Source organism: Stegostoma tigrinum, chromosome 43 (genome assembly GCF_030684315.1).
Source record: "Stegostoma tigrinum isolate sSteTig4 chromosome 43, sSteTig4.hap1, whole genome shotgun sequence".
Classification (NCBI taxonomy): domain Eukaryota; kingdom Metazoa; phylum Chordata; class Chondrichthyes; order Orectolobiformes; family Stegostomatidae; genus Stegostoma; species Stegostoma tigrinum.
In genome coordinates, this window is record NC_081396.1 from 4,369,805 (window position 1) to 4,379,418 (window position 9,614).

Genomic DNA, 9,614 nt, shown 5'->3' on the forward strand with positions numbered 1-9,614 from the left:
AATGATCGTACTCTTGACCAATTTATATTCATGATTTGTCGAGCAATTAATCACATATAAAAATGAAAGATCAGTCGTCACATTTGAACTCATATTCACTGATGACCACAATTTTCAACTTAACAGCTGCCGCTGCCTATATTGCAAATACAATGCCATAATTAATGTAATCGTTCCCAATCTGTGAAATGACAACAGTGATTATATTCTCCATTAATATTTTAAATAAAGAAATGCGTCAAAATGTTCAGACGTGGCTAACCAAGGAAGAACATGTCCAAATGGGATTAGCAAGTCTTTGCTGGCAAGAAATAAAACAACAATAGGTGGAGATCAAAAGTCAAATTTGAGAACAACCTGACAGCTTGAAGAACGCGTGACAGTTCTTAATTACAATATTTAGAGAAAGATATATCAGACTGGGTCAATGAACAATCTCAACTCGTTGTCTCGTTTTTATATTCATAGACTCCAGAGATCATAATTGGATTGAACACTCTGAGGATGATAACGGCAACATGTGGACAACTGCTTCTACATTCATTACCTTGTTCTTTCTGAGCATTTTCTACAGTGCTGCCGTCACACTGGTCAAGGTTAGACAAATGAAATCGCTTGCACCTCAAACAGGCCATTGTTGTTTGTGCAATCTGGTTGTGTGTCAATGAATTAAAATTAAAACCTGAATGCCCTGAGCATAAATATTTACATCTTTACCTGATCACTCTTTTTCAGGTCAAGTGAATGAACTTTGCACCCCGTTGAATTTCCTAATCTGTTCATCGAGGCCACTGAACTCCAAATGTATAATCAGTCATGTGGTTGAAAGTAGCAGTGAGATAAATTCACTTTACGAGTCTGTAAATGAGAAAATCTTTGTTGTGTTTTCAATTTCCCTTGCTTGGTAACGCCAAGATAGTTAGTGTTTCAATAATTTGTAGCTTCCTAATAGGTGAAGTCAATTTGTGTTGTTGTTGTTGTTATTCCTCACTCAAAATTGTTGTTCGTCTTCTATGTTGAGTCTGTAATTTCTTTTTCTGATGACTATTACCGATGAGTATGAAATACAGAGCTCAGATGGTATGTGTTATCGACTGAATGTGGCATCAAATCATTATGTTCACTTTTGGTAATTTTAACATAAATATTTTGATTTAAATGCAGTCTGAATCAGGAAATATACTGAGACTGAATATGTACAAACCTTGAGTTTGCTGTATTCTTTCTTCAAAGGTCATCAGTAATGGCAGTAGAATAACGGTCGTGATTTTTATAATGACTGGGCAAATGAGTGTGAGCTGTGTGCAGAACAGGATACAATAATGGACTGCTTGCGCTGAAATCACTCTGCCTCTGCATTATTCCATGAGAAAGATCGAGTGAAAAATGGGTTTATATTCATGGGCTGTAAGATGGAGAAGCTGAAGATGGAGAAGCTGAAGATGGAGAATTTTCCTAAATTTTACTGTCCCGCTCCGATTCCCGTCAAATGCTTCAGAGTTAGATCTGATTGTGTTTCCTGTCGTCATTAGGTTCAAGATTCTCCATCTTGCAGCCCATTTTTCACTCGATCTGTCTCATGACACAATCCAGATACAGAATGATGACAGCGCAAGCAGGCCATTGTGGTATCCTGTTATGCAGACAGGTCACACCCGTTTGTCCAGCCATTATAAAAATCACAGCAGTTGTTCTATTGTGAAACTGCTGAAGGCAGGCATTGGAGTTAGGAAGATTACTTTGTTCTGACTAAAAGCACAAAACCTCCAGGATCGGTAGACCTTCAGTTACGCACTGATAAATGTCCACCTAACATGCCCAATTAAACGTTCATCAGTCAAGAATATCACATTCAGTCGCGAATACAGACACATTGAGAACTGTGAGACCCATGACAGAATTCGGCACCGATAAAATAAACCGTTCTCAGCATCTGAAACCTGTCCATTCTGGACACACTGAATCTTCCTCTGCGAGTTTGATTTTATTTAGTTTGGGGGCTATTCATGTAATATGAATCCTTACGACAACAGCTGTTTATAATCACCAACCAATTAAAATGATCTTTGGTCAAATCTGATAAATTGGCCAGAAAGAGCATCAACAAACGAGGTACGTATGTCAGGTATTTTCTTTATTTTCTCAATTTACTATTCAACACTTAAACGTGAATATTATACCTGAACGAGAGACTGATGATCACCTTAAATGCATGCAACCATTACACAAGTGCAAATGCACAAAATTAAAATGAATTGCACGCTAAATTAAATTGGGCACACACGGAGAATCTTCCAAACTATTGGAGCAAGAGTCGTATTCTTTCACCACTGCTGGAAGATTTAAATGGGCAAAGTATCTGAAAGAAACACACAGGCAGATTTGCAGTGTGGAAATCTAAACGACAACAGAAATTGATAGTGTACAAACCATTACGTTCATATTGACTATAGAAGCAGTGCTGTTAAATGTGCGAGATGCTCGGACAAATTTCTGTGCCTACTCTGTGACAGACACAGAAATTAATCTCGATCCATCACAACATTTCTTTCAAAGCATCTTGCCAGGCTCGTATTTTTTGGAATGTCCCAAATAATCCCGAGGTCACAGCGCAGTTTACAGGAAATTTAATTGATTGAACCACTCGCTTCTTTAAAATGAACTTCACTTTATCTAATTTTGAGTTGTTTCAATTGTCAATTATATTTGACCAGCGTCTGAAAGTTTTCCAATCCTTCCTCAGTGGAAGTAATTTCTCACTATCCAATTCTACTAAAACCATCAGGATTTTCAGAAAATCAGCCATATTTAAAATTGCTGATCAAAGGAGGAGAACAGTCCTGACTTTGCAATATCGGTGAGGTGCATCATCCCAGGAAACGTGCAGTGATATTGACATGCTGGTGGCTCCAGACTTCGTCTTCATCAAAAAAAAGTGTCTTCTGAAACTGGACGCAGTTTTCCAGGTGAGCTGAGCGACTGTTTTATTTAAGTTTAACGTAATTCCTTTCATTTTTACCTCCAGCAGTATTAATGAAGAAATGCATTTTCTGCACTTCCCCTGACATGTCATGGCACATTCACTGATTTGTGCACATAGTCAGGGAGGATCCTCAGCAGATTGGATGGCTCCGCAACTCTTTCCCACATGCTGAGCGTTGAATGGCTTCTCCCCAGTATCAGTTCGGTGCTGTGTAATGAATTTACAAGACTGCCTGAATATCCTTCCACAGGTATGGCAGCAGAATTGTTTTCCTTCATTTTGAGATGGAACGTATGACAAGGGGATGATGGACTTTAAAAATTCCTTCCCACACATGAAGCGAGTCAATGACTTAACCCACAAATAGCTGTGATGATATTTTCCCGGAGAAGAAAGAATCGAATTCTGCAGTGCCCAAATACTCATGGATATTCTGTGGTGCTGGTCTCCTTCTGAGTGTGGTCATGCTTTGTTAGCCTGGGTGGATAATTAAATACTCTGCCACAATTCTGACATCGCCACAGTTTCTTCATTTTGCTGGTTTTCTCTTGTCTCTGCAGTTTGAATGATCAGTTGAAGTCTCATATACACACACTACACTTAGTTTTGTGTCAATCTGAATATTGCATTTGTTTTAATTTCGACAATTGAAACCTTTCCCATATTCAGTGAGGTTGAAATCTGTCACTGAAATGCATATGTGCCTCAGAGAATTTGCAGTCACACTGACCTTTGAACTGTTATAACACAGGCAGGGCAGGCAAATATTTCACATATCATATTTAGTGATCAATTACAGTCAGGTCCAGATAATTCATGCGATTGACAAATTTTCGTGCATTGTTTTGTTTGCGTTTCCCATCTGAAACTTGCAACACTCTAAAATGAGTTTACCAAAGACAACAATATAATGCTGTGGCTGGAAGAACACAGCAGGCCAGGCAGCATCTTAGGAGCACAAAAGCTGTCGTTTCAGGCGTAGAATGAAGGGTCTAGGCCCGAAACGTCAGCTTTTCGGCTCCTAAAATGCTGCTTGCCCTGCTGTGTTCATCCAGGACCACAATTCATTATCTTGGATTCTGCAGCATCTGCAGTTCCCATTATGTCATGAGATAATACTAGTTTCTTTCCGTTGAGTTCCAAACATATTCTAATTATTTCATTCCTCAAATCTTCGTGTTTTACCATCATATCCCATGTTTTGTTTCAATTCCATCTCCTATTCCCAACTCCTCCACCTCCGCCACATCTCCTCCCAGTATGAGGCATTCCACTCCCGCCCATCCCAGATGTTCACGTTCTACAAGGACCGCAACTTTCCCCCCACAGTGATCGAGAACGGCCTTGACTGCGTCTCCCACATTTCCCGCAACACATCCCTCAGACCCAGCCCCGCCACAACCGGCCCAAGAGGATCCCCCTCATTCTTAGATACAACGCCGCCAAACGCTGGTTACAACGCATCATCCTCCGAAACTTCCGTCATCTGCAATCCGACCCCACCACCCGAGCCATTTTTCCATCCCCAACCTTGCCTGTCTTCCGGAGAGACAACTCTCTCCATGACTCCCTTGTCCGCTCCACATTCCCCTTCAATCCCACCACACCCAGCACCTTCCTCTGCAACCGCAGTAAGTGCTACACGCGCCCCAACACCTCCTCCCTCACCCCCATCCCAGGCCCCAAGATGACCTTCCATATTAAGCAGGTGTTCACCTGCACATCTGCCAATCTGTTGCACTGTATCCATTGTACCTGGTGTGGCTTCCTCTACATTGGAGAAACCAAGCTGAGGCTTGTGAACCACTTTGCAGGACACCTCCTCTCATTTCACAATAAACAACTGCACCTCCCAGTCGCGAACCATTTTAACTCCCCCTCCCCTTCCTCAGACGACATGTCTACCATGGGCCTCCTGCAGTGCCACAATGATGCCACGCGAAGATTGCAAAAACAGCAACTCATATTTTGCTTGGGACTTCTGCAGCCCAATGGTATCAATGTGGACTTCACAAGCTTCAAAATCTCCCCTTCCCCCACTGCATCCCTAAACCAGCCCAGATCTTCCGCTCCCTCCACTGCATCACAAAACCAGCCCACCTCGTCCGCTCCACCCACTGCAACACAAAACCAGACCACCCTGTCTCCGCTTCACTCACCTGTTCTTCCTCTCAGCCAGCCCTTCCTCCCACCACAAACCACACCTCCATTTCCTACCTATTGCCTCATCCGACCTCCGTGACCTGTCTGTCTTCCCTGGACTGACCTGTCCCCTCCCTCCCTCCCCACCTATACTCTCCTCTCTACCTATCTTCTTTTCTCTCCATCTTCGGTCCGCCTTCCCCTCTCTCCCTATTTATTCCAGTGCCTTCTCCCCATCCCCATCTCTGATGAAGTGTCTAGGCCCGAAACGTCAGCTTTAATGCTCCTGAGATGCTGCTTGGCCTGCTGACTTCATGCAGCTTTACACTTTGTTGTTTTGGTTTCAGTTCTCCAGCTTGTGGACACACGGGAAAGTAAATCAATAAGCAAATGATTTTCTTGTCAGGTCATTGACATCTTAATTGTCTCTTCTCCAGCTCTACAAATGGACACATTCAAATGGCTCAATTTACAAAATGTTTTTTTTCCTGTATGCACCTCTGACGACCTGTTCCTATTTCCACAGCACATAGTCTGAACTCAGAGTCAGGTGTCTCAGATTGCAGTTCGGAAACTCTCGAGATGGCACCGGCTGTCACAAAGTCATCATGCTGTCACGGAAATGACATTTGACGTTGTTCTCAAACAAGATAGCTGCCAGTTGGTCCCGTGGGTGATACACGTGACCTGAGACCAATGATCCTGGTGCTTTGGCATCAACCAAATGTTTCCAGTCCTACTGCCTTTGACACACTCCATCATTGGATGCAGTGGAGCCTTGTCATTCAGCCCCAGCGAACTCCCCGGGATATTACTGAAACTTCCCGCTCACCGGGTAATGTCATTCCTCCCCAAAATTCAGACGCATGATCTGCAACCCTCTGCGCATACTCCAGGTCACTGTGGGGCTTGGATGATTGATATCAGGTCCATGCCAAGAGGAAGACCACAGAGGGAAGAGGCCGAAGGGCCAGAGGCTCTTTTGAAACCAATCGGGAGAATGAAGTGTGAAGCTGAGCCTGTGTATCGTTCATTGATTGCAATTTTGCCTCATTTGGAGACCTAATTTGCCCGACACTCCATGGTAAAATTGGATCTTTCTGTTGGTGGATTTAAAAATGTAAATATCGGTGGTGATGAAGCTAGAATTTCCACAAATATCATTGAAATGAGGGAACGCAGCGAAATAATTTACAAACAATTAGAATACTACCTAGAAGAAATAAGCACACAGATAACATTGTTACATCATTCCAACAGAAGTCAAAAATTCAGAAGCAGAAATTGTACAAATGGTCATGTCAGCGAGCTGCAGACACAAGATCGATGAAGTGGGGATTTTCGTTCTCATTTCAAGTGCTGCGGACGAAAGAGCTTTTGCACAATTTGTTTTGCCTTAATTAGCACTGACATATTTTATCAGTGTAAACTTGCTTAAAACAATTTAAACAATTGATGCTTTGTGCGTTGTCTTTGAACAATATAAAGTGAGTGTTCATTTTTTCTTCCATCTATTTTAACTTTTGAACAGATGAGTGCAGTGACAGAATCTTCAAAAGTCAGATCTGAAGAACATGTTTTAATGGATGAGACTTGCTCATTTCAACAAAACAGGCATGAATAGATTTTTTTAAAATTAAAAAGAAAATAAACGAACTGCAATGCTACTTATCTGTCAGAAATGATCCATTAACAAAATTCCCAGCACAGCTGAGAGACCATTCAGTGCTGTGCTGTATTTGAGACATCGTGAAATGGAACACAGTCAGTGCCAGTCGAGGAAAAATAATTGATAAAGTGAATCAGAACTAAATACTTAATAGGAATGTTTAACTTTGCATGAGTGCTGACTGTGCCGGCTACAGAATGTATACTATGAGAAGTGAATAATATTTTATTTTCGACATCAGCTAATGGAACAAGCTGCCGTTGTATGTTGTTTGTCCATGTCAACGCCAAATGTTCGTGATCATTGGGAAAATCAATTATCGAAAGGCCAGATAGAAACATGGAGGCCAATTATATCCAAATCATGACACCACTTCCCCGGCCACACCCCACCCAACAGTCCAACGACAAGAGAGACAATTATCATTTTGAACAAAATTAGAATGCAATGCCAAACTCACATTCAGCATGTTATTGGAAAAAGCCATCACAGATGATTAGTCCAATTTAGCTCTCTGTTCTTCTATTGTCTCTGCAACGCCTTTATGTCTGAATTCAAGTAAACGATTTTTTTCTTTTCTTTGTTCTCTGGTCGTGTTTCATCGCTTTCGAAATTGCCATGCCATCAGTGAACAGCTAACGCCAAATTGAAATAGTTTGAAATTTCTCTCTTACCAGCTGGTGTTCATGTCAGACCGGAAAATGTGTTAAAATTTTATAATATTGAGCGAATCGTTGTTCACTTCAGATCGCAGAGTATTTGCAACATACATTATCCATTCAACATCCTGGCTTAGAAATAGATCATCATCCTTCATTGTTATAGAGTTTTAATCCTGGAAATCTGTCTTGGAAGGCATTGAGGGTCGAACAGCAACATTTGTCCACCAGCTGTCAAAGAAGGCAGATAGCACCATCATCCGAAGGTGCAACGAGAGACGGGCAATAGATGCTGACCCTGCCTGGTCCATCTACCTTCCAAGACTACGTTGAAAAAAAGAAATAATCTATGTGCTCTGAGGACAGAGAATGGAGAGAAGTTGTACAGAAAACAAAATTGTGAGAGAATCATCAGGACTCTAGGGATATGTCTCATTTGGATCAGTGACGCGTGGAGAGACAGAGAAAGTGTAATTTCCACAGCAACGGGATGTTTGAGCACTAACCATCATAGAGTTTCAGAGCAATGAATTAATTTTCATATGCATTGGAGCCACCGTTCTGAATACTGGTTTCAGAGCATTGTGATATGCTTATTTAATAGGGAAAACAGAGATAATGTGAGTGTGTAAAGCTGGCAGAAGAACAATCGTCTTATCGAATGAGAGAGCTGCAAGACCTCGATTTGCAAGTAAAGAATGATATCTGTTTTCTGATTATAGAGATAGAGAGGGAAAAATATCAAAACGTACGAATAGAGGGACAGATACAAAATAAAAACAAGACAGGGACGAAGTGAGAGAGAGAGATGAACAGCACTTAATTTATTTCCTCAATAGTAGATGAGATTAATTTGTTCAGAAATTTTGAAACCTTCAGCAAGTTAAAGATCTGCTCTGGCAGAGACTGATGTTAATGCATCAAAAACATTCAGATTAGAAACGCTTAACTTTCCAGAATTTAATAGAACAGAACAGAAGATATGGAAGAATTATATGTCCATTTCGTACGTCGAGTCGTCTCTACCATTCGATAATGGTCTAAAATGAAACATTCCAACATTTTTCATTTGCCTCAGTTATATTGCGGTCAACTACAGTGACCCGTGCAAATTGGGAAAAAAAACTCCTTTGCAAAGTATGAACGTTTCCACTTTCAAACTACAGAATGTAAGAGCACGAAAGGAGATCACTGTACCTGTTGCACCTTCGCCAGGTCCGAATAAGAATGACTGAGCTATCTCCATCGCCCACTGAACTCATCACTTTCTAAAGTATCCCCAGTTCTCTTCCGTTTTGAACCTCCAAAGGAATCCGCCTCCCCGAAACAATCTTGACAGCATATTCCAAATCTTAACACTCTCTCAGTTAAAAAAAACCCTCGATCTTTTGCTGACAATTTTGCAGCTATGAGCCATGATTACTCAACTACGATCCTCAGAGTTTGAGAGCAATGCATCTATCAACGTTTTTTTTCTCTATTCAGTAGTTCATTTGGACTAAAAACCGATGAACATGTGTTTTTGTGTAATGTAGCTGCTTAAAGTCCCATATCTTTTGATTGTGAAAACTCGTGGTAATTTCTATTGGAATCGCAAAGGAGGAGAAGAACGTTTTTTTTAAAAAAAGCAGAATCAGAAGCGTTCTTTTCCTTTCTCTTACTCTCTATTCCTTATATTTTTTGCATTCCTCACTTTGTCTATTTCTCTCCGTCTCTTCCTGGGTATCACATGTTCTCTAAGAAAACTGTATTAATCCTTGCAGGGATTGTTCTGCCGATTCATGTCTCACAGAATTTTGCTGCCCCTATCATCCTCACGATTTAAAATTGTTTTCTTTTATCCTGTTTTTTTTTTTCGGATATTGCTGAACGTTGAATGATTAAAGGTGTCTTTCAGGATCGGTTAACCTATTACTTTTGATGTAATTGCAGGCCAGAAATTGGCGTTTTCAAATTCCAGTGTGACCAGGACTGAAATGCACTCTTCATGAATCGATTTACTCCCAAAACAGTTATAATCCAATCAGTGACAATTTGTACATGCAGTCTGCACAACTTGTTTCATGGTGAATATTCTGCTCAAAACACTCTTGCTCATTTGTACATCTTACAGACTTAACAGTAAGAAACAATCTGATGCCAGGCATATTGAAGATAATCT